The sequence below is a fragment of the Myodes glareolus genome, chromosome 1 (assembly GCF_982192425.1).
Source record: "Myodes glareolus chromosome 1, mMyoGla1.1, whole genome shotgun sequence".
In the NCBI taxonomy this organism is placed as follows: Eukaryota; Metazoa; Chordata; class Mammalia; order Rodentia; family Cricetidae; genus Myodes; species Myodes glareolus.
In genome coordinates this window covers 130601029-130626276 of record NC_142026.1, presented here as the reverse complement: position 1 = coordinate 130626276, position 25248 = coordinate 130601029, and the positions used below count along the sequence as shown (strand labels likewise).

The 25248-nt window shown below is 39.1% G+C and overlaps 1 protein-coding gene across 3 annotated transcripts in view; it reads left to right on the top strand.

Moving 5' to 3' along the window:
- Window positions 1-25248, top strand: part of Ipcef1 (interaction protein for cytohesin exchange factors 1) — a 155753-nt gene that overhangs the window by 26535 nt on the left and 103970 nt on the right. For all 3 annotated transcript variants that reach the window (XM_048420023.3, XM_048420030.3, XM_048420020.3), the window contains exon 2: window positions 15163-15215. The gene's annotated coding sequence lies outside the window, so the exon portion shown is untranslated. The remainder of the gene's footprint in view (window positions 1-15162; window positions 15216-25248) is intronic.

Genomic DNA, 25248 nt, shown 5'->3' with positions numbered 1-25248 from the left:
AGTTCCTGGATTCAGGAGATCTTCACTCAGTGGAGGCTTGTCTTCAGCCGAAACCCAGGATAAACTGCAGTCAGTGGCTAGACGCAGGGTCAAGAGACTTGCCTCGGTGATCTGCACAGAGAAGCGAGCGTCATGGAGTCTCATTTACTGGGGAGTTATCTTTGTTACACATGCATACATCTAGCATGCAGCAAAACTTTTGACACACCAATAGATGTGTGAACAAGAGTGAGCCATACACACCATGCTTATTCAGTTCACCATGCCCTCAGGCCCTTGCTGGGAACTTGCTGTGCTTGTCTCATTTACACACTGATGGGAAAGTAAATGGAAGTCTTCAGTGGGATTACTGAAATTTGTGAAAAGTGAAAGGATTAGTAAAAAAAAAGGAAGGGAAAAGAAAAAAAAGATTCCAGCAATCTCAACATTAATCCAGAGCAGGGCCAAAGATCATGGTGCCTCATGGATTACTCTTATAATATGTCTAAGCAAGTAAGTAAGTGGAGTTTTTATTGTTGAACCATGGTCATGTATCGAAATGGATTTCAGGCTAATTATCCTACCGGGTAGAAGGTAAATGGCACACTTACAACATGTTCAGTTGTTCAACGCTAATATGGAAATGTCATTGCTTATAGTAATAGGAGCCCATTTGTCTAGCAGACTCAGTGATGTGTACTCAGAGAATCTCTAACAACCTGGCACATTATTATTTGGCTATGAACCCATTTCCCAACAGAGCTCAACTAGGGTAGGGCAGGCAGTTTGGTAGGAAGAAGAGAGAAAAGCTAGCTTCACCAGGCATCTGCCATGCCTCTGGCCAGGGGAGAGACTTTGGGAGAAATTATTTGCTCCAGAACTTAGCTTTATATGATATGATATGATATAAATAATATAATATAGTTTAATATAAAATGATTATAATATAGATATAACCTAGAACCAAGAGACTTAAATGAGATCTTCCTGGTGAATTGATTCCTCTGGAGTCTTTGCCTGCTTTTAACTTTTACCACTGAAAGTGAGTTCTTACTCCTTTTTGTAACCTCAGGGGATATATTCTTGGAGAAGGTGGGTCTGGGCCACCCCTACATGGGGTAATCTCACCATGCATACACAGCCTTGCTAACTGTCTGCCAGCACAAAGCACACAGTCTCTGGCTCCCATCTAAGCAGAAACCATCGTAACAGATCCTGAAAACGTAGTCCAGTGTGTGCTGGTCACACGCTCACAGCCTTTTGTTTCAGTTCCCTGTGTTTCTGCCCCACTTCAACTGTACAGAAGTGTCAGAACATCTGATGAAAATGCAGAAGAAGCCTGACACAGAAAGGAGAAAAAGTACAAAGGGACCTAGATAACTTACAACACACAGAAAGGGGTTTCGAATGATGTCTTCGCAGAGACATTTTAAGTGTTAACCAAATAGGATTGCTTTTCTTTTGAGAACAGAAATGTTGAACAAAGTTTTGCAGAGACCTTCCCTGCCTTTTCAGAAGCTGCAAATGTAAAAGTTGAATTGCCTGTGTGTCGGACACACCCTTCTCTCATCATAGGGGCAAGAACATGCCTGCGGCTAATATATTCCCTTTTATTTAACTGGCCCTCAGTGATTTACGAACAGGAAAAGCTGCCATTCCTTAGTCACATGCAGATTTCAACCAGAGTGGCCCACCAGCTATCGTGATGCCACGTTCACGATTTTGTGTTCAGAACCTAACTTCTTTTGTGCTTGTTACAAGTGGAGGGAGCTTACGGGCTCTTTAGAATAATGTTTTTCAAAGCATAATGCAAAACACACAATTATTTCAAGGAAAGCAGATATATAAAGCGTAATGGTTAAGACATAAAGGAACTCGTGGAACAGCAGTTTATGCGATGGTCAGTTCTACTTGTTGACTTGACACAACCTATACTCGCTCAGGGAGAGCCTCAGTGCAGGATTGTATAGATAAAGTTGGCACACTGGGGTGTCTGTAGGGACTGACATGATTACCTTAATAGATGTGGTAAGACCAGCCTGAAAGTGGGTGGCGCCATTCCTTTGTCGTAGACTGTACTTGAGTAGACAGAGAAAGCTCATTGAGCACTGAGCACGTGTGCATTTGTTTCTCTCCACTGTTGCCCATGGATACAGCATGACAGTTGTTTTAAGTTCCTGCTACCATGGGTTCCCTGAGATGATTGCCTATAACATGGAATTGTGAGTGTAAAGAAACCTTTCTTCCCTGAGTTCCTTTTTGTCAGGTATTTGAAATCAGAGCAACAGAAATGGAATTAGAACCATGTGCTGCTTTATTAACACATCCGTTAACATAACTAGGAAAATCTTAGTATCTTAAGACAGCTACAGATAACAAAGTGAGGATGGAGATTCCAGGAATTGCAATGGCAAATATGTATCACATATGTAAATGCATATTACAGTGCATGGCTTGTGGCCGATATGTACAGTTGAAGACGTTTAATTTCTGTTAGAGATTAGTGACAATGAAGATATATTCTTCATTCAAATGTACAGATGTCTTGAATTCTGTTCATAGGTACTTTGGAAATACCCATAAACCCAATATTAAAGACATCTGGAATATGATTATGTATGTATGGAATATGACTATGTATGATTATGAGTATGGTTGATGTAAACTTTAAGGGCATGATTATATATAACTCTATGCATAATTATGCATATTTGTTTAATTTTCTACTGGAACTTCCATTCATTCACTTATTTATAGTCTTTAAAGCCTTTATAATCATCATTGTGTGTGTGGGGTTGATGGGTAGGTATGGGTGAGCGGCCATGGTGCCTGTGTAGAGGTCAGAGTGCTCTTTTTGGAGTCACAGTCTTCTTCCACATTCATATGAGTTTTGGGGATTGAACTAATTTTATTAGTTTTGTTCTTTTTAAAAATAATAAGATGATGGGATGTCCCGGGCAGCTCGCCGAGCAGCTGCTAGTAGTTATGGGTCCCCACAAGATCTCTAGGGTGGCAGCACCATGCGGCCGGGGGAGTCAGGGTCCCCGGGCGAGCGGCAGAGTCAGGCGGCTGGATGCGGTGGACGGCAGAGTAAATGGACATAAGGCTATACATAAAGCTAGACATTTATTACTTAAAAAAAGGGAGACATAGACAAACATAGAGAGAACAAAGACACACGTACACACGACACGAAACAAACACACACACATACATACACACGCACACATACGAGAGAGAAGATGGCAGCGAGGGGAGGTGGGGTCAGAAGTGGCTGGGGTGGGCGTGGTTAGTTCTTAAAGTGACAGCAGAAGACTAACAATTAGGCTACATAAAAATCATATTTACCAGCTGAGCCATCTCAACTGCCCTTATTTATAGTCTTGCATATAACTTGGTTTACTTATAAAAGGACTTTCAGGCAACTTCCATAAATGCATAAAGTCAATATAATAAAATTGCAAGCAAGTAGAGAAAAAGAAATACAGAGGATCTATTATAGTCTTTCTGTGTCTGGGTTACCTCACTCAATATGATGTTTTCTAGCTCCATTCATTTGCATGCATATTTCAAGATGTTATTATTTTTTGCTGCTGATTAGTACTCCATTGTGGAAATGTACCACATTTTCTTTCTCCATTCTTTGGTTGAGGGACATCTAGGTTGTTTCCAGGCTCTGGCTATTATATTATGAATAATGCTGCTATGAACATAGTTGAGCATATGTTCTTGTGGTATGATTGAGCATCCTTTGGGTATATACACAAAAGTGATATTTCTGGGTCTTGAGGTAGATCGTTTCCTAATTTTCTGAGAAATCGCCATACTGATTTCCAAAGTGGCTGTATAAGTTTGCACTCCCACAAGCAGTGGAAGGAGTATTCCTCTTACCCCACATCCTCTCCAGTGTAAGTTGTCATCAGTGTTTTTGTTCTTGGCCACTCTTACAGGTGTAAGATGGAATCGCAGAATTGTTTTGATTTGCATTTCTCTGATAACTAAGGATGTTGGGCATTTCCTTAGCTGTCTTTCAGTCATTTGAGATCGAATCATAAATGACTTTTGAACATAAAGCAAAGAAAAATCAGTATATAAGTGACAACCCCAGAGAACCTAGACAACAAAAGAGGACTCTGAGAGACATACATGGATCTATATAGGAAGAAGAAAAAACAAGATCTCCTGAGTAAATTGGCAGTGTGGGGGGTCACAGGAGAGGGCTGAAGGGGAGAGGGAGATGGGGAAAAATGTATGGCTCAATTGAAAAGAAATACAGAGGAATATAAAAACTGAGAGGCATTCTGGAATGAAGTTGATGTGTGAAGTGTGCTTGTACTAAAACAGGATGGAATTTTGATTCTAGCTGGGCTTGGTGGTACACACCTTTTGTCTCAGCACTTGGGAACTCAAAGCAGAAGGTCAGTTCAAGGTTACCCTTGGTTGCGTAGAGAGTTAGAGGGCAGTCTGAACCACATGAGACCCTAGCTCAGCACAAATCTCCCCCATTTTTCCAAGACTTTACTGTCAAAGGTAAGAAATAATAATTAGCTATAGACTCATGAGTATATCAAATAAGAAAATATCTGTTTCATTGTTGAAAACTACAGAGAAATTAATCCGTGTGTCTTAATGGGCTGAAATGTCAAAACACCATAGGGGGTGTCTTGGATGGTGTGTCTACCTCTCACTGTGAGGCTGAGGAAGCGGCACCAGCGAGCGTAGTTGGGTTGTGGCAAGAGCTCTCTTCCAGGCTTGTAGATCCCTTTTGCTATGATACCACATGCAGTTGGTTCTTCATGCTGCTCTGCCTTATTGAGCACGGTGCCATGGGGCTCCATTTTGTAACTTCTCAATACCAAGCACACATTTTTCTGTGACCACATGTTTCTGTGGGCCTTGCTAATATAGGAATGGGCCTTACAATGTCTTTGGGGACTTTACGGTATTTATTTACCTACCTGTCACCTGCCCGGAAGCGCTTAACTCTTCAAATAAGTATTAGTGATTCTTACTTTGTTACAGATTAATGTGAGCCCACAATGAGAGCTCTGAATGTCTGCTACATTGGATTCAGTACATGATTTCAAAGACTACAGTACTCCACAGGGCCAGGGTCTAGAATATAGAGCAATGGGTTTGCCTTTAAACATATTTCATGAATAATGTTGGTCGTAACTGAGCAATTGGGTTGCGAAGCAGTCAGTTGGATTTAATGTTCCTGGCAAGGACTGGAATGTGGCTAATTCTACGCTGCATATTAAACACTCCAACAGTCTGGAGAACAGGAAACTCACAGGCTCACTTAACAAAACACCACACTCATGTTTCAGGGTTGGAGGAGTGCCTGGATCATGTAGTCTCTGGTGCTGGAGACTCTCACACTCTGTGGAGTACAGCTCAGATTTCTAGTTGCTGCTCTTGTCTGGCCCCAGGAGATGACCCCCTAAGGCAGACGTCACTGCTGCATCTGTGACTTCCTGCATCCCCATCAGCTCATATGGTCCACCTGAGGAAGGCAAGGCCCAGACAGAGGGAGGACCAGCATGTTCCTTACCATGCTGCAGAGACCAGAGGTTTCCAAGTTTGTAGACAACAGGGGTATTTACTCTTCTAGGAAGATCTCAATCTCAGTTACAGGGATGTGGTATTCTCATAGGGCCCTAACAGAACTAGTGTCTGAAGAACGTAGTACATGCAAAAGCACTACTCGGAACACTTTGGTACCTGTGGTTGCTCATAGGTGAACTGCATAAGTTCACAGACATGTACTGCTATGATGTGAATGTCATTTCTAAGTCTGTCATAGTGTCAGCATTAGGAGATGGGTGAGTCATGAAGTTCTGTCCTCATGAATATATTAATGCTGTTCTATGGGACGGGTCTGATGTCCCAGATATGGGCTTATGATAAAAACAAAAGAATCCGGTCTCATTATTTCTGTCCTGAGTGTGTGTACATGAAATTCTGTCATGTTATGACAAAAATCTCATGTTCTGACATGAATCTCACGCCACTTCTGATCGCTTCCAGCTTCCAGAGCCATGAGTCAAACAGATTTTTGTTGTTTAAAATTGCCCCAATTTGTGGCATTCTGTTATAGCATCAGCAAACAGATGAGAAGCTTAGATGATCTGCACTTGGTACAATGATGTGTTAGCCTGGGAGACTGGCATAGCTTAAACAATGCCAATTTAAATTCTAAACCATTAAACACAGTGGACTGTTTTAGCTGTGACTGATAGAACTTTTTGTGCCTGCCCAAAGATAATCAACTGCCAAATATATATTTCAATAAGTGGCCGAGTTAACTTGCTTTATGGATTTGTTGCTTCTGAACCAGTTATTCGTGGAGCAGAGTCTAATATAGATGATGACTTTGGACTTGGGGTGGTTGGTCTATGCTTTCCCTTCATGGTTAAATATCAAGGCCACTTCATTAAAGAAATTATTTGCTCATAACAATAAAAACAATGTTGTCTAAATAACCATTTGTAACCTTTTATCTATAGTATGTTCTTGCCAAAGAGGAATGTTCATTGATCATCTAAGAGAAGAATAAGCTATTAAAGACCGTGAAAGGTCTGTCTCTTCAAAGTCCATGGGAAATTTAAAACATATATGTCACATACACACATACACATATATACATACAAACAGAGTTTAGTATGTACATGTATATATGCTTGTGTATATATGTGTGTGTTTATGTATATGTATTATTTGTTTTTGAGTTTGAGACAATGTCTCACTGTGTAACCTAGCCTGGCCTGGAACTCACCCGAATTCTGGGCTTCTCTCCAACACAGCAATCCTGGCATTACAGGCACAAACCACCATTCTTGACTGTGTTTATATTTCTAAGGGGTCTATTTTGTTTTCTTAGTAAAGGAGAGTGTGTTTCTCAGTAACTAACTTTGTGTGTGTGTTTCTGAAAATCAAGAATTGCATCTTACATCTGCAAGGCAAGTGCTCTTCTATTGAGCTGTAGTCCAGCCTTAAGGTTTATTTTAGAATTAGTTGAAGAATAGTTCTTGAGGCTTAGTGAGACATCTTAACTAGTAATACTTTATGTTTACTTAATTGTTCTGCTTTGTGTTTGATGTGATGCAGTGAATGATAGTTGTTCTTCCCACCTGTGGGTCTGATATTTGCTTTCCTTGCAGCTGTGACAAAAGTGTCTGACAAAAGGAAGGAAGGAAAAGGTTGATGTGGGCTCATGGTTTGTGGGTTCAGTCCATCTCTGTGAGGAAGGCACAGTGACAGGATCCCGAGGCAGCTGGTTGTACTGTGCTCACAGTCAGGAAGCAGAGCAATGAGTGTGCCTTTTTAAGCAGCCTGGGATCTTGTAAACTGAGACTGGCTTTTGTTTCCAGGTCACCCAGACCTGAATAATCACACAGGAACTGTACTAATTACAACACTGCTTGGCCAATGGCTCAGGCATATTCTTAGCTAGCTCTTGCATATTAAAGTTGCCCATTTCTATTATGTTATATTTTACTTAAGGTTCTTGGTTTGTTACCTCACATCTTGCTTCTTGGGAAACTACATGGCATCTCCCTGACTCTGCATTCTTTCCTCCTCTATCTCTGTTTGAGTTTCCTGCCTTGCTATATTCTGCCCTACCATAGGCCAAAGGAGCTTCTTTATTAACCAATGACAATAAGACATATTCACAGCATACAGAGGGGAATCCCACATCAGGATCTCAGCCTGTGGAAGGAAGGGTGCTGTCCACCTGCAGAGTGGGCCTACCCTCCTTAGTTAGGCCTGTGTGGAGACATCCTCACAGACACCCAGAGATATTTGTCTCCTGGTTGATTCTAAATCAAACTGACCGTCATGATTAGCCATCATAGGAGACATGCCCTCCACCCTATAGTGGGGGTTTGGAAAGCCAATGGGATGCTAATGAGTTTACACCAATACTAGTTGTCTAAAACACTTAAAGATGGGCCTCTGAGACCACTGATGAATTTGATAGACAGTTGAGGCACAACATTTGATTTTTGGAAAAAAGCAAGTAGACAGCTCATAGCTTTCAAGAGAAAAATATAACCCAAACTACTTTGTCTGAGTGAAAGCCTGCTCCACAGGCTAAGGGGGCCCCTGTAAGTGTGCACATATCCACCTCTTGCAGGCTGTTCTAAGGTGACAGCCATAAGTGTGGAGAAGCCTGTCTCCTGCTGGTTGTTCTGGGCAGCGCAGCCTCCTTCAGCTCCATCTCCTGCTCTCCTGGGGGGCAGGTAGAGGAGGATTGGTGGTGACTGTAGGAGGCTAGCCACTGCCATCAGCAGTTTGAGGTGAGGTGAGAGGACAGCAGTGTCCCCATGGTCTGTCTACAGGGACATGCTGCATCTCCATTTGATTCTAGGCATGTGCACACTGGTAACGCTAGTCTTAGAAGGCTTCATAGGATTTCTTTTTCTGCTGGATGAACGGGATAGGAACAGTCCTTGCTTTTAGAAAGAGAAGGTCGCTTTCATTTTCCTTTGCCTTATTTGGATGTGAGTTATTTATAACTGGGCCCAGTCTGCATCTTCTCTGAATAAATAAAGATGTCCCCTTGATTGGGGGTTCAGAAGCCACTCCACTGACTCTAGAGCTGCCTGCACAGTTCAAGTTAAGCTTCCAGCATCAAGTCATTTGAAAATATAAAGATGCTCTTTATAAATCAACTGTGAAGGGTCTTTTAAAGGGCAATTTAGGAAACTGTTAGGTCAAAGAATATGGGTAAAGGAAGCTCTTTCTAACAGACAGTAGTGTGTTCTCAATGCTTTTGTCTTTGACGAACATTTACTAGTTCTTTAAAACTGAGTTGGAAAGCCAGGTCCTTTGGTACATGGTTGCAATCCCAGTTCTCAGGAGGCAGGAGGATTGCAAATTGGAGGACAGCCTTGGCTACTAAACTCATTCAAGGCCAACCTAGGCTGCAGAGTAAGACTCTGTCTGTAAACAAGTACTCCCCACTCCAAAAGTAAAAATTGAATCATAAGATCACAAATCATATATATATATATATATATATATTAGCAGTGAATTTAGAGTTTAATTTCTGCCCTCTCCCACTTATATAGCTCTTTCCTGAAAGAATGTGGGAATGTTCATTAATGGCATTCTTGAGATACCACATCCACAGAGCCTTAAAGATGTTACTGGTCTTGCTTTCAAGAGTGTTTCTGGGTTTCTTGTACTGGTTTTCAAACACTGAAAATGAACACATGGACTTTCACATTCCTCTGCACCCAAGGACATGACTGCTCATTAGGGTGCCACCCTGAGCTTCATGATTGATGGATAAAGCTTGAGTAATGTCAGGTCTCTGTTGCGATGAAGGTAGCTGAATGTGACTTGTCAAACATCTCAAATATCAGCCATAAATCCACCCACGCAGATGTCTAAGATTAACCATTGTAGATACAAGTTACATACAGTACATCTCTGCTATGCCACAAAGAAGAAGAACGTAGAGCAACAGTACACAATGGTAGAATGGAGTAGAAGAACGTAGAACGGGCAACACACAATGGTAGAGTGGGTACTTGCAGATTGGGGGGTAACACGTACTTTCCATTCCATTTCATAAGTTGTTTTTTCTCTCACTTTCAAATTTATAGCAGTGCAAATATGTATCAGTAAATATCCAAGCAGCTTAATTTTCTGAAGTCAAGGAGATGCTTTAGTTAATGACAGGGCACATGTAGAGTCAGAACAAATGGTAAAGGCAAATCAAATTGCACCTTGCTTGGTGTGCAACAGTTATCTTGTGTTTGTGTGAACTCTGTGCCTAAATCTATACCCCTGCAATGGGTGGTAAACCAGGAGCCTGCTCCATGAAGGACCAAGCATTTAGAGATGTAATGGGGTTGGGACAATGGGAAGCATAGAGAACAGAATCATTTTGTAATTTTTCTTAAGAGCGACCATACACAATCCCTCCCTCTCATCCATGCTTGATCTAGGACTCTCTTGGCTTCACATTCCTCCCTAGAGCTCTGAGCCAGTGTTACTGAATTTCACTTTGATGAACTCAGTGCCATATATGTTTAGGGCAGGATAACTAAAGAAGTTTTTTTTTTCTGGATGTTAGAAATGGCACCCAAGAATCTCTACCCTGGAAGGCTCTACAGTTAAGAATATTCTAATACATGAGAGTGAGTTAAAGAACAGAGGCACCAAATTGAAGGGTCTTCCTTGTAGCTCTCCTGTCTCTTTCAAGCTCTCCTCACTCAGTACCTCTCCCATGTTTCCTTTCTCCCTGCTGACTGCTCAGTCTCACAATAATTTACTGAGCTTGGAACTTCAAAGTGCCCCTTTCCTTCATCTTTGTCTTTGTTAAAGTTTCTGTTGCTATGACCAAACGCCATGACCAAAAACAAAGTAGGGGAGGAGAGGGTTTATTAGGTTTACACTTTAGCATTGCTGTTCATCACTGAAGGAAGTCAGGACAGGAACTCAAACAGGGCAGGAACCTGGAGACAGGAGCTGATGCAGAGGCCATGGGGAAGGGTGCAGCTTACTACCTTGCTTCCCCAGCCTACCTTGCTCAGCCCACCTTCTTTTAGAACCTAGGAGCAACATCCCAGGGATGGCATCACCCACGTTGGACTGGGCCCTCCCGCATCGATTCCTAATTGAGAAAATGACTTATATCTGAACTCACTGAGGCATTTCCTCAATTGAGGCTCCTTCTTCTGATGACTCTAGCTTGTGTCAAGTTGACACACAAACCCAGCCAGTACAGTCTTCCTTGTATTTCATTCCTTTCTTCCCTGTTTTGCTTTATACTTAGCAAATCTATCCTGAGGATGTACAGAGTCTTAAGACTGTTGGTGTCATTATATAATGAACATTTAGAATTCTAGCATTCTGAATAGTGGCAAGGAAGAAAATCTTTATCTTGACTTACCACGCTATGGTGAAAACAAGAAATCATTAAGTAGGTGTGTGCATAAGTGAAGTTGCCTCTTGGCTGACACAGAGTATTGAGAAATGCTGGACCATCTCAGACAATTCAGGGACTCAGAGCATGACCAGTTACATGGTAGGAGGTCGGAGAGACCTGGGAAGAAGGGCTATATGTTTCTGCTCCTGAAGTTTAGACATGACCACATGTGGCTGATGAATTAAAGACCTTTAAGGAAGCCGGTATTAGAGGGAGAGCCAAAGGACCCTGATCAAAGTTAAGGTGAGCAAGAAGTCTGACAGCCTGGGAAGAGGCAGGGGCTCCTGCTGTAGAGGCAACTAGCTCACATTCTCCTGCTTTCTTCTCACTGAACTAGAGTCAAAATAAAATATGAGTCACTGTGCAAAGCTGTCCAGATAATCATCAGGAAGTATGTGTGTGTGCCCATGTGTCTATGTATGTGTGCATGTGAGTGCATGTGCTTGTGCATGCGTGTGTGTGTGTGCGTGTGTGTGTGTGAGTGTGTGTGTGTGTGTGTGTGTGTGTGTGTGTGTGTGTGTGTGAAGAAGGCTGGGGACCACTTGGGTAATCATTCATGAGCCATAGAGTGGCAGTATATCCATCATTTGGCATGCACACACATAAGCTATTTGACAACTAGAACAAACACTTTGCTATTGTTTTTGTTATCACTACTGTTCTTGTAAGATTCCTTTTGCTCAGATGTATGTTCACGAGTGTGCATGAGCATATGTGTGGAAGCCAGGGGTCAACTGAGGGTGTCATTTTTCAGGTATCTTCCACCTTGATTTTTAAACACTGTCCTGGAATTCATAAGTAGTCTAGACTAGAAGAACAGAGATTCTCAGAGATCCAGTAGAGTCTGCCTCCCTGACTCTGGAATTACAAGCATACTTCACTAAGTCTGGCCTTATCCCCCTTGCTAGGCATCGAACTCACAGCCTCATGCTTGCTTGCAAAGCAAGTGCTTTATTGATGGAACCATCTCCCTGTCCCATGGTTTTTTCCATTTATTCTCTACTTAATTTCAATTTGATTTCATATGAGACAATAAAATAGATTTGTTCTCATTTTGTGTTTAGAAAGAAAAACTGATCTTCAAGATTCGTTTAGAAAAGGTTAAATGAAACCTGAAGGGGTTTAAACTTGAGCAAAGTTTTAAAGGTAATTGTGTCTTAAAGTTGAATTATAAAAAATTTAGAAACCAATATCATTTTTTTTGATTTAGGAAGGTTATGAGAATAAGCAATATCCCTGAGGAGGTTAATGTGTTGTTGAAAGTAATAATTTTAACAATTTTAAACCCATGTTCAAAGATAAAATTGGACTAATTTTCAAGAGATATCAGTCTTAATTTCTCAGGAAATCACAGTGATTAAATTAACTGCAGGTAGACATTCTTATGCTTTGAAGATAATATGAATGTGTTGGGGGTTGGAGAGGAAAGAGGAACAGTGTATATTCTAACAAGGGCTTCACAGTTGAAGCATCTCCTGTCTATCTCTCTTGAAGCAATTCATATATTCAAGGCAAAATTCCCTACTTCAGCTTCCTTGACTGTCTTTGTCTTAAAACTCAATTTGAATGAAGGGCTAGAATGTTTTTCTTAGAATTGGGACAAAGAATTTTTTTAATGGAGTGCATAATATGCCAATTCTAAAGAAAATACTGTCATATGCGGAGAATGCTGAATATTGAAAAGGCAGTTCAGTTCCTCCCGTGGATGTATCTCAGGGCCCTGTCCCCACTTCTCTATGAAACTGGGCACTGGACAAAGACGGTAATGTCACACTCATTACTCCGTCCTTTGAAATTACTCTCTCCCTTTGAAACGAGCTATTGAAATTGCTGACTGTTAAGGAAATTGCACATGGATGAGAGACTAAATGGACTGCCATGTCAGCCGAGCCTTCTGCAGATGCTGTAGTTCACAATGGTGAAGAAAAGAAAAGCAAATTATTTTCTTCAAATCTTTCCAAACTCAGAACTATGTAGGCAGTAGGTCTGTGTCTAGTCCCACCCAGATAACAAGCACAGTCTCTCCTTCCCAGACCCGGTGGGATTACCTGAATTTTTAGTGTCCTTGAAAGCTTTTCTTAGCTCTGAGGTGGCCAGGACCCTCGACTTCCAGGATGGGAGCCTGTGGTGTTCGCCTGGCTGGATGGTCTGCCCTGTGGTGTTCGCCTGGCTAGACGGTCTGCCCTGTTGGTGTTCGCCTGGCTCGACGGTCTGCCTAAAGGCTCATATTATTGACTGTGATTCAAGTCACATGCATGGATTTCCAAATCTTTCCTGCCTTGATCCTAAATGAAACAGAGGGATCCTGAGATCCAAAGGAAAAGAAGAAGATGAAAAATGATCTGGTTTAACATGCAAGAAGTTCTTGTAAAAATAAAATGATGATATTTATCCTGAGATGCTGTTTGGGGAAGAAGGAAGAAGTGACATCCACTCTTCCTGGGAACAAGTGGCGATGTGAGCTCTTGCGTGCAAAGACAAGAATGTAACGAAAAAGCTGATTTCTGATCATTTGATATAGTTAATATGCATCTTAGACCAGCACTCAGTAACTTTGACGTTGTTTCTAGTGAAACCATGATAGTTTCAAAAAGCAGTTCAAAAATGTTTAGTTAAAGCATGGTGTCATGCTGCTCTGTAATTTAGCACAATGAAACAAAAGCTGAGAAGCCCTGCATTTGCACCATGGAAAGAGGAGGAAAAATAGTTTCAATTTATTTTGCATGCAAATGGAAGGTTTCTTGCTTTAGGGTGATAAATATGTCATGTCTATATTTAAATTTTGGCCCCAGAAGCAGTCTTACTGCTTATATGAATGTGCATAAATTTCCATCCAAAAGGAAAAGATAATTTAAAAATACCCACCTCAGTGGAATGGCAATACAAATTAAGCGCATTCATCCTTGTCAAAAGAAATTTATTAATTAAAAACTGACACTAAGTTTGTTTTATAGGAGGCAATTATTTAATGTAACTGCGACTGAAATAAAATATTTGTATAATCTATTGTGGAATTCTAAAATGTATATACAGAATATAAAACATCCTAACCCATGAGTCAAAAGTGTTTAACCTAAGTCTAATTGTGAGGAAACAATTAGATGAACCCAAACAGAAGGGATGCAACAACCAAGACTAGAGACAGTGTTGACACTTAATGATACAGTAGATTCTATAGTAGTCATGCTTTCTACACCCAAGGATTCAACCTATTTCAGATTGTTTATTAGAAAAGAATTGCACCTGCATAGGATGATGAACTTTCTTTTCTTGTTCTTATTTCTTGAGCAACACAGTGTAGTATCTCATTATGAAGCATTCACATTGTATTACCTATAGTACTGTGGTCTAAAGCACACTGGAGAGTGTTAAATGTTTCATTCTATGTAAGGCATGAGAGCATCCTTGAATGTGGTACCCACAGGCTTCTGGAAATAGCCTCCCCATAGATATTAAAGATATACCACACATAACGTAGTGATCCTTGATTGAAACCTGGATTGAAAATGAAATGCAATGACTTCTCTTGACCAGAAAGGACATTGTTAAGACAGGGGAATTTGAATTGTATAGGTTTCTTAAAAGAAGAATATATATTTTTGAACAAATATATAATTTAGACAATGAGTGGATTATTATTATTAATTTGAAACCCTTTCCTACTGGTAAAACTACAGGAAAATGGTTGGAAATTCTAAATTCATAAACACATTTTTCTTTTCTTCTGTTTAAAATGTGTATGAGTGTTTTGTCATCAAGGATGTAAGTACCATGTGTGTGCCTGATACCCTTGAAGTGAGACCAGGAAAGGGCACGGATTCTCTGGAATTAGAGCTACAGACAGTTGTGAGCTACCACGTGTGTGCTGGGAACTGAACCTGTGTCCTCTGCAAGAGTGACAAGTGCTCTTAGCTGTTGAGTCACCTCTCTAGCCCCATGTGCACATTTTCATAGCAATTAAAAACCTGCTGGGTATGCACACAAAGGGTTAGAGCAAGCTTTTCAGCATGTTCCTGAACATTCAGTTTTAGGGACCACTGATTTCTCACAGCTTGACACTCATGTCTTCCTTCCAGGGAGATGAAACTGTACAGCTAGTTCTCTGAGAAAGACCCCTGGCCATTCCACATTCACCAACATAAGTCCTTTGTTGTGTGTTCTCAGGTTGATATGCAGGATCTTGATTTCCTCATAGGTAGCTGAAACTCTAATGACATCCTTTATTCTTTCTTGTATAGATCATCATCATCATCATCAGACCTGGACTGAGACGCTTGCTTCACACATTTTGGTATGTAATTGACAGCGCTCTGAATCTAGTTCTTTGAGCGATGTTTGTGACCTGAAAATCCCACTCTCCACTCTGTTATTCTGATTTATGAACCAAGTCAGAATAAGCCAAGTATGCTTGTCCCCAAGCTAATATTATGAAAAGGAAAGATAATATTATTGGTAAATTACCAACTCTGTTTACCTTTAATTTCCCTTGAAAATGGATTCTAGGTGGTGATTATTTTACAAGGAAAGAATTGTTTATATATTTATGGGTTAATTTCTTTTCATTTTCCTTTCAGTCTGAGCAAACCTTACTATAGTAGACTAAGCACTGCAGAATCATATTATGACAAGATTCTGCTTTGTAAACAACTGTGGGTTTAGATGTCTAGATATAAGTTAGATGTTCTACAAATGGGTATTAATTATTATAAGTTTATAATGAATTATAATATAAAGACATAACAGCCTTAAGATATTCCTTCATTTAAAATTCAACTTTAATGACCTATTCAAGATTCTGTAATTTTAGATATAAATGTTTTTGCTATTCCTTTGATATGTGATTTATAAAATGACTTAAGAAAGATTATATATTTTGCTCCCAACTGTGTCATATAGTTCCTTATTTGAAGATGAATGCTTAAGAGAAATCCCATACTAGCTCAGAATTGAGTATAATAGAGGGTTATTTATTTAGGGGAAGACTCACAGATTACAGTCCTCTGTTCAAGTGGGAAAAAGCAACCAAATCCCACAGCCAGAAGAGAGACCAGACGTGTCCTTTACATTAGCACACATAGTATAAGAGGCCACACTCAAGTGGGTGGATAACTTAAAGGCTATAGGCTGTAGGAATTCCTATAGCATCTCCACCTTTTGTTTAAATAAGAAAGTTCTAAGCTGAATACAAAGTTATATACAATAAGAACAAATATCAGGTATAAAAATTAGAATTAAAGCCAGCATAAACAATATCAAGCAAAAAATGTGATAAATGTTCCAATAATTACCCTATCTTAATGAGTTTAAGTCTTGTATAATAAATAACTTGGCCAAGTAATGAGAGGAAAGTAACTACAATTATCTAGTCTTCAACCCAAGCGAAGACCCAAGAAGGGAAATAATATTACTTGAGAAAGCAGGAAGTGAAATCAAGCAACTTCCAAAATGTGCAAAAAATAACAGAGACAACTGGCTACCTGAGCATTCACTCAAAGTCTCATTTGCAACATTGGAGCAACCAACTTTGGCTAAGGCCTAGAGAAACAGACTATTTTCAGAGGCAGAAAATTTTTCAAAACTGTCTTACAAGTCTTGGCAAGATTTGACAGTCTTTTTTCTTGTATCCTGCTTGTCCTGTCCGGATATCAAGAATTTTGTCAGTGGTTGATGCATGGTCAGTTCCTTGTTCAAAGGCTAGTTTTGCCAAGAAAAAAACAAGCTCCAAGTGGAATGTCTTTGGTGCTCAAAATTCTCTTGAGAATAGATTGGTGCTGCCAGAAGTAATTGTGTCTCACATCAAATTATTTAAAAGCCATATTCTACAGCTCTTTGAAGTGGTTGAAGATTCCCTATCTATGTAGAATAAAATCTCTGTGTATCTAAAGAACCTGTTTAGTCTAGCTATAAGTATGATAAAACATGATGACTATTGACCTATAATTCTTAATAGCTATATAACTTAAAGACCAAGATTTCATATTAAAATATTGAACAATCTTTAAACAACTGTGCAACAAATGAAGACAGTGACCTCAAAATGTAAACAATGTGTAAGTTTCTTGATCAGAGGTAGGAATGTATACTGCAATATGCTAAAAATATCCTAAAATTGTATCAACATACAAAATGTCTTAAGCAGAGATAGAAGCGTGTTGGGTGTAGACTACTTGTTCATCCCAGCCCACCCAGAACTGAAATAATCACACAGAAACTGTATTATTTAAGATACTACTTGGCCTATTAGCTCTAGCTTCTTATTGGCTAACTCTTACATCTTAATTTAACCCATTTCTATTAATCTGTGTATTGCCACATGGCTGTGGCTTACTGAGTAAAGTTCCAGGCATCTGTCTCTCGCAGGGCTTCTCCCTAACTCCACTTCCTTTCTCCCAGCATTCAGTTTAGTTTTCCCCATCTAGCTCTGTTCCCCTATAGCTCTGCTTTAGGCCAAAAACAGTTTCTTTATAAAACCAATGATATTCACAGAATACAGAGGGGAATACAACATCAGAAGCATACATGCATGCAATATGACAAAATAATTTTGCCTAGGTATATAAATATTGCAGACTAAAATTGGAACATATTCAATATAATTTAAGTTTGTATCAATATGCAAGAATCTATGCCAATGTAAATAATAGTTCACAAGTATTCACTCTATTACTCACTTTTATTATTAGTGTGAGTAAGCTCACACTAATCTATTATCCTATCCAGTTTTCCCAAAGAGATCTAATCTATTATCCCATCCCTTTTTCCCAAAGAGATCCCTGAGCTTACATAATTTTCCCCCAACCCCCAACCCTATAACAATTATAATCAACCCCTAAATGATGAGGACAAACTTTGCTGGGAGAGGGGATGTCATCTTCTAGAATTACTTCCAGCTGTCATGGGGGTGATGTTCTTTCAATAGATCCTGTGAAAGTAAAATGTTGGTTAAGTTCCAAGATTACTGTCTGGCATAATTGCAAACAGTCTCTGAGTATTTGGTAGGGTTTTTATGAGATTCTTATTTAGAGTTCTGGCCAGAACATTGTAAAAAAATACACCATTTCAGCTAAGCAAGTTGGAAGCATCTTGAGCAATTGGTACCCAAAACAGGTAGTACAGTAGCACTATCAGCATCATGATATCATACAATCCAGGTGGAGTGTTGTTGTGGGGTCCCATCTTCTTCCTGGAAATTTCAAATGTTACTGCAGGAAAATTCATTGTTTTTTGTGGAAAACTTAAACATTATTTATATAGACATATATTCAATGAAAGGCACACTAGAGACAAAAATTGGTATAAAGAAAAGTAAAATATTTTCTAAATTCTTCTTTCTGTCCCATACCGTGGCTCCTAACATGAGACAGAAACTCTGAATATTTATTTTAACAACCGGCTTGGATTTAGAGAAGGACAGAGCCAGTGTCCAACTCCTAAGCCAGCTTTGATTTTTAAGTGAGTCATGATTATTATTTTATTTAGTATTCAGAGATTCTTACTCTCAGATGACATGTTCTTATAAGTGATAATTCTCTTTGCTTGGTGATCCTTTCTGGATAATTACTTTTTCCTCTTTAGGCATCTAGATGTCCAGAGTTTCTTGACTTTTTGAAGATGAGTATTTTCCTGCAAAGAAAAGAACAGAACCCTGACCCAACCCTTGTGAGGTTTCCTTACCACCCAATTGGTTGTCACCTCTGTGAATGAGCCATCATTTCTCTTTCTCAAGAGATTTTTCTTTTTCAAACCAAATCTTTATTAATTTTGATGGTATCCATAACTTTTCTTCTCCTGTTGAAATAAGAGCAAAACCCCTCCCCCAATGTAGCCCATCTCCTGGTTTCCATTGTGAGTTCAACACATCCTTGAAATACATTGGCTGATTTAATTCAGAAGACTTTTCTATTATCCAATGTCTCTCTGCTGCTGTTGTCCCTTTTTCCTTGACCTTAAGAAAATTCGAGGTTAATAAAGCATTATGTAGTCTATTTCTGGGGGGTATTTTCCATCCCTTTCTGTTTGTTTAAAATATCCTTTATAGTTTGATTTGATCTATCTACAACTGCCTGACCTGTAGGATTATTTGGTATACCTGTAATATGCTTTATATTATAATAAGCAAAAAACTGTTTAATTTTCTTAGAGACATATGCTGGACCATTAACTGTCTTTATTTGTGCAGGTATACTTATGATGGCCATAACTTCTAATAAATGTGTTATTACTGAATCAACCTTTTCTGAGTTCAAGGAAGTTGCCCATTAAAAACTTGAATAAGTGTCAATGGTGCAGTGTACATATTTTAATTTTTCAAATTCTGCAAAGTGGAATATATCCATCTGTCAGATTTTATTCTTTTGAGTACCCTTTGGGTTAGTCCCTACATGTTGTGGTGTTTGGTTACAAAAGAACAAGTAGGACATCTCTTTATAATTTCCTTAGCTTGTTACCATGTAATAGAAAACTTTTTCTTTAAACCTTTGTTATTGACATGATGTTTCTTATGGAATTCTGAGGCCTTCCAACACACTTCCAATCAGTAATTGATCAATTTCTGCATTACCTTGTGCTAGAGGACCTGGAAGACCTGTACGGGATAGGATGTGTGTTATGTATATGAGATAAAGCCTATTACTGATAATATCTTGAACCTGTATGAATAATGAAGTCAATTTTGCCTCATCTTGTATAAATCCAGTGATTTCAATATGCAAGACAACTCTTTCTGCATATTATTAATCAGTAACTATATTAAAAGGTTCTTTAAAATCCCTTAGCACCATGAGGATAGCATATAATTCTGCCTTTTGGACAGAATTACAAGGGCTTTTTTTCAGCCACACTTAAAAATTTTCTGATATGTAACCTGTATATCCTGATTTATTTGCATCAGTATAGAATGTATGGGCTCCAGTTATTGGTGTATCCTATACAATGTGGGGAAGGATTCCAGTAGTTCTCTTTATAAGGTTGATTCTATCACTTTTGGGATAATTGCTATTAATCTCTCCAAAAATTAGCATAAGCTCTTTGCCAAGGTTCAATATCTTCCTATATTTTTTAATTTAATCAGTAGTGAAAGGCACTATAATCTCTGCTGGGTCTCTACGTGCTAGTTGATGAAATCTCAATTTCCCTTTTATAATTAATTCAGAGACTTTTTCCACATAAGTTTTTAATTTTTTCTTGGTTTATGTGGTAAAATATCCATTCTAAGATAATATCTTCCCTACGCATTAAAATTCCTGTAGGGGAAATTCTGGAAGGCAATATAACAAAAATGCAATTAAGATTTGAATTCATCTTATCCACATGTGCTTCCTTTAATTTTTCTTCACCAACAATCAATTCCTTTTCCATTTCAGCTGTTAATTCTCTGGGGCTATTTAAGTCTTTGTTATCATCTAAGATTTTGTTTAAATGAACTATTAGATCAGGTGTTATCCCAACAGCTGGTTAGACTGGAATTGTCTCCTAACAATCTTTGAAAGTCATTCAGAGTCTACAATCAGTCTCTCCTAATTTGTGCCTTTTGTGTTCTAATTTTCTGTAAACTTACTGTATAACCTAGGTAATTGACAGAATCTCCTTTCTGTAATTTTTCAGGAGCAATTTGTAATCCCGATTTTGGCAAAACTTTCTATTTATTCAAACATTCTTTCTAAAGTATCTATGTTTGAATCAGATAGCAAAATGTTATCCATGTAATGATAAATTATACATTTAGGATTTTTTTTTACATATTATTTTCAATGGCTAACATACAATGTATTGGCATAGGGTGGGCCTATTGAGCATTCCCTGTGGAAGGATAGTCCACTGGCATCTCCTAGTAGGTTGAGAATTATTATAAGTAGGCACTGTGAAAGCAAATTTTTCTCTGTCCTTTTCTTGTAAAGGTATAATGAAGAAACAATCTTTTAAACCATTAACTATGAGAGGCCATCCTTTTGGTAAGGGAGAAGGCAGATAAATTCCAGATTGTAGAGGGCCCATAGGTCGAATTACCTTATTGATAGCTCTTAGATCTGTCACCATTCTCCATTTACTAGATTTTTTAAACAACAAATACAGGAGAATTCCAAGGGCTGGTTGATTCTTCAATATGGTGAGCATCTAGCTGCTCTTGTACCAGCTGCTTTTAAGCCTGCAGTTTATCTTCTGTTAATGGCCATTGTTTAACCCATATTGTTTTCTCAGTTAACCATTTTAAAGGTAGGGCTGTTGGTACCTCTAAAGGTTTGCTAGTTGCGTTGTGTTCTTGTATAGCCTGAATGGCTGGTGACCTTTATGTTTAGTATTTTATAATATCCTTCCCCAAACTATGAGTTTCTGGGACTTCAGGAATCTTAATCTGGGTATTCCATTGCTATAGCTGGTCACAACCTCATCAATTTACTGCAATATTAGCCACATATGGCCTCAACCTTCCTCTCTGTCCTTCTGGCCCTATGCATTCAACCCATCTCATACTTTGTTTCACTTGAGATAGGGTTCCAATTCCTAGTAATTGAACATCTGCCTTTTATAGAGGCCAATTTGGATGCCAAGATTCTGGAGTAATGATACTCATGTTCACACGCATGTTTATCAAACCCACAATTACAATGCCATTAATACGCACTCTTAGCTTTGGTCTTTGTTCATTTACAGAAGTCTGACAGAATATATGTTTCCTTTTTCCAATTGGAATTTTTGATTCATTCTCCATGTTCATTTCATCATACATAACAGTATGGTCTTTTACAGAAGGCTCTGAATTTTTTTTTTTAAATTTTCCTAGTGAGACATGTTCTCCACAGTGACTGGGAACGACTGTACCATTTTTGACTTGGGGGCCTACAAGAGGCCCTCCACCAAAGGAGTTTCCCAATGGTATTGGGGTGCCTTGTCTGTCTTTTGTTGATCTGCATTCATTGGTCCAATATCAGACTTTGCCACACCTTGTACACATATACCTGAAGGTTGAATTCTTCTATTCTTGCCATTCCCAGATGAGATATTATTCCTAGGAATTCCTTGTCTACAATCCCTTCTCAGATGTCCTATTCTACCACAATTAAAGCATTTGGCATTTTGATGTCTCCTCATTCCTTTAGAAATTGCTTCTCCTACTCAAGATTCAGTATTATAGTCAAATGTCTCAATGTTCATTGCATGCAGGATCCATTCATTCATTGGTGCTGATATAAACTTTAAAGGCCCAAGTATCTTTTTGCATTCCGAGTTGGCGTTTTCAAAAGCCAGAGATTCAATAAGTACTCATCTAGCATCTGGGTCTCTTACTTCTATTTGTACAGCCTTAGTTAATCTTTGTAAAAAGTCACTAAAGTGTTCCCTCTGGCCCTGTTTAACCCTGGTAAATAATTCAATTCATTTTCCTAGTTCTTGAATCCTGTCCCAAGAATTTAAGGCTGCTTTGTGGCATAGGGACAAGATTTGTTCATCATAAGGAGCTTGAGCCTATGGGTCAGCATTTGGTGCCCTCACCAAAATTTGATCTTGGGAAGTCTCAAGTCCTTTTGCTTTTTCCTGTTGTTCTAAACTTCTAAACCATTTAAGTAAAAGCAAGGCAACTGAACAGGGGTGGGAGACTTTATGGGCTATGGACTGATTAGGTCTTTAAGCTGGTCCACCCGGTAGGTGTGGAGTATGGATCCATGTGGGTGCCAGATGAAGACAGACACATAAAAGAAATCCCACACTAGCTCAGAATTGAGTATATTAGAGGGTTATTTATTTAGGCATAGACTCACAGATTATAGTCCTCTGCTCAAACGGGGAACAGCAACTGAATCCCGCAGCTGGAAGAGAGACCAGATGTGCACTTTACATTGGTATATATAGTATGAGGCCATGTCCAAGTGAGTGGGTAACTTAAAGGCTACTGGCTGTAGGAATTTCTACAGAACTTATTAGTTTAGTTATTATTTTAAAAAGATGAACATATTCTGAGATTTCAGGGTAATACAGGGGGTATATTGCTTTCAGAATTATCTATGAAAGGCAGCTCATTTTGTGACTCTTTGTGGATAATTATCCAGAAAGTATTACTGTATTAATGGAATTCTCTTTTCTCTAAGCCAGGAAATGATAATATTCATGAGTCTCTCTAGTATGCAGTTTCTACCATTTCCAATTATTTGACTCCTATCTTTGAAACCTTGCTACACATGATTTTTTTTTTTTTTGGTGGAAAGAGTCATTCCCTTTTTTATTCTGTTGTAACCAAAGCCCATGGTGCTAGGTGTCCAACTCAATGATGTGAAAGTCAATTTTGATGTGTAGTTCAGGTGTTCATATGTCTTCAAATATATATTCTTATTGTTCTGACAAGTGCATAAGAGGTATTTTTAAACCATTTATTTTATATGTATATGATGACATAGTTAATATGATTTAGATTTTGACTTCTTTGGTAAAGAATGCTTTATTATAAAATTGAATGCTGTATTGAATAATTTACACAATACCTTTTGTATTTATACTCCCCCTTGATGGTTTACAAAATTGATGAAAATGAGTAGTTCAATCATTTTCAAAAGTCAAGTACTTTTTCTAGTAAAACCTTTAGGCGAGAGACCTCTCCAGCAAGAAAGGCATCTAGTTGGAGCCTGACTCATCAGAGAAAGGCATGCCAAAAGGGAAGCCTTCACTGACCAGAAAGCTGGATTAGAGGGGGTCTAAAATCTCTTGGTAAAACCTTGTGTTGATGTAAAGTAATAACCGGCTTTCCCGTCAATGACCAGACTGGATAATTTAATTTTTAAAAGTATTGTCAAAATGTTTATCTTGAAGAACAATCAGACATATTAGAAGGGTGGAGAGAGCAGGCTCCAGACACTGATGGCTAAGATTGAAGCTTGGCTCAGACGTGGTTAGTTATGCAAGGTTTGCCTTGACCTGTAACCTTTGCACGACTGATTTTCTTCTTTTTAGTTATTATTATTGTTGTGGAGGAGGGGAACATGCCAAGCCAAGTTCATGGAGGTCAGAGAACTTTTCTTTTTAATGGAGGGCGGGACTAGTGACTGTTAAGGCTGGTGCAGGTATCAATGAATTAGCATGAACACAGTGTTTAGGAAAATGCCTGGTACTTAGCAGAGAGCTTAGAATGCTAATAGTGATGGCTTATCGCATCAGCAGGGGGATGAGTGTCTCTTCCAAGCTGTTGTGCATGTGATGCTGATCCCCCAGGTTTTGGACGTTTCGGAGTAGAGTGAACCTTGTGATGATTTTCACATTCCTAAAAGTTCTTTCCTCGGGCATCATTACGGGCTGTTCTGGTTCCACCTGAAGCCAACAGGAAGGTGACAAGCAGTGTATTCTCTGCTTCTTGCCTTAGCCCGCAGGAGTCTATCTTGGCTCTAGCTCATGTTGTAACTTCCACCTCCCATCTTCCTCTAGTGGCCTCCCCAGGACATTCTGCATACATTGAAATACCTCTGGGACTCAGCTTATGAAGAAGAGGTTTGAGTGATTTTTTTTTTTAAAGCCAGTTGTTTCTAAGAGAAGGACTTGAGGCAGCCACTAAGCTTATGAAATGTCCTTCAGCCATTGCAAAAGTATTTTAGCAATTTTCATCCTTCGGGTGGACATTGGGCAGTGGTGAAGGAAGCTTGCTGTCACAAGCTTGGTTCCTAGTCTATGCACGTGTAGTAGGAACCAGCAAGTCATACTCAGTTCTCACTCCCATGCGTCTAAGTTTCTTACCCCATGATCATTTTCAGTCCTTCCCAGGCTTCCTAAGCATAAAATGCCTGTCTAATCATTTTGACATATTCCTGCTGGGCAGTGAATATTGTGAGTTTTGTGAGAATGCAATTATGAACACAGGGTTATGTTTTTCTTACTCCGCCTTTCTTGTTGTGTCTGTCAGCGCTGTGTTCTAAGACCTACTTAATTTGATTTATGTTACCAAGTGATTCAGGGCGCCAGTAGACTTTTTTTTTTCCAGCACAGAATGTGTGGGGCCAAGTCTCATTCCTAAGTTTCTGATCTACTTTAAATTTTTTTTTTGTTAAAATCTTGTGTGTTGGTGGTAGAAGGATAGATAACCACATATGTTTGTTTTTCTTGAAGATGCCTATTTTTTTTGCACAAAATATGCCATTATGAAGAAGAATGAGGACATCTGGGTTATAAGGCAAGACTTGGCAAGCCAAAGGCATAGACTATCACTAAAAAACAGAATCTGCAAGCTGTTTTGGTTCTCTAGTGGGTAGATTAACATTTGAGTAGTTTTGTTTTTTTTTAGTGAACAATTTTTTTTTCTTCCTATATTTCAGTTCAAAAATATGAAAATAGCTTTCTAAGGGGCGGGATCC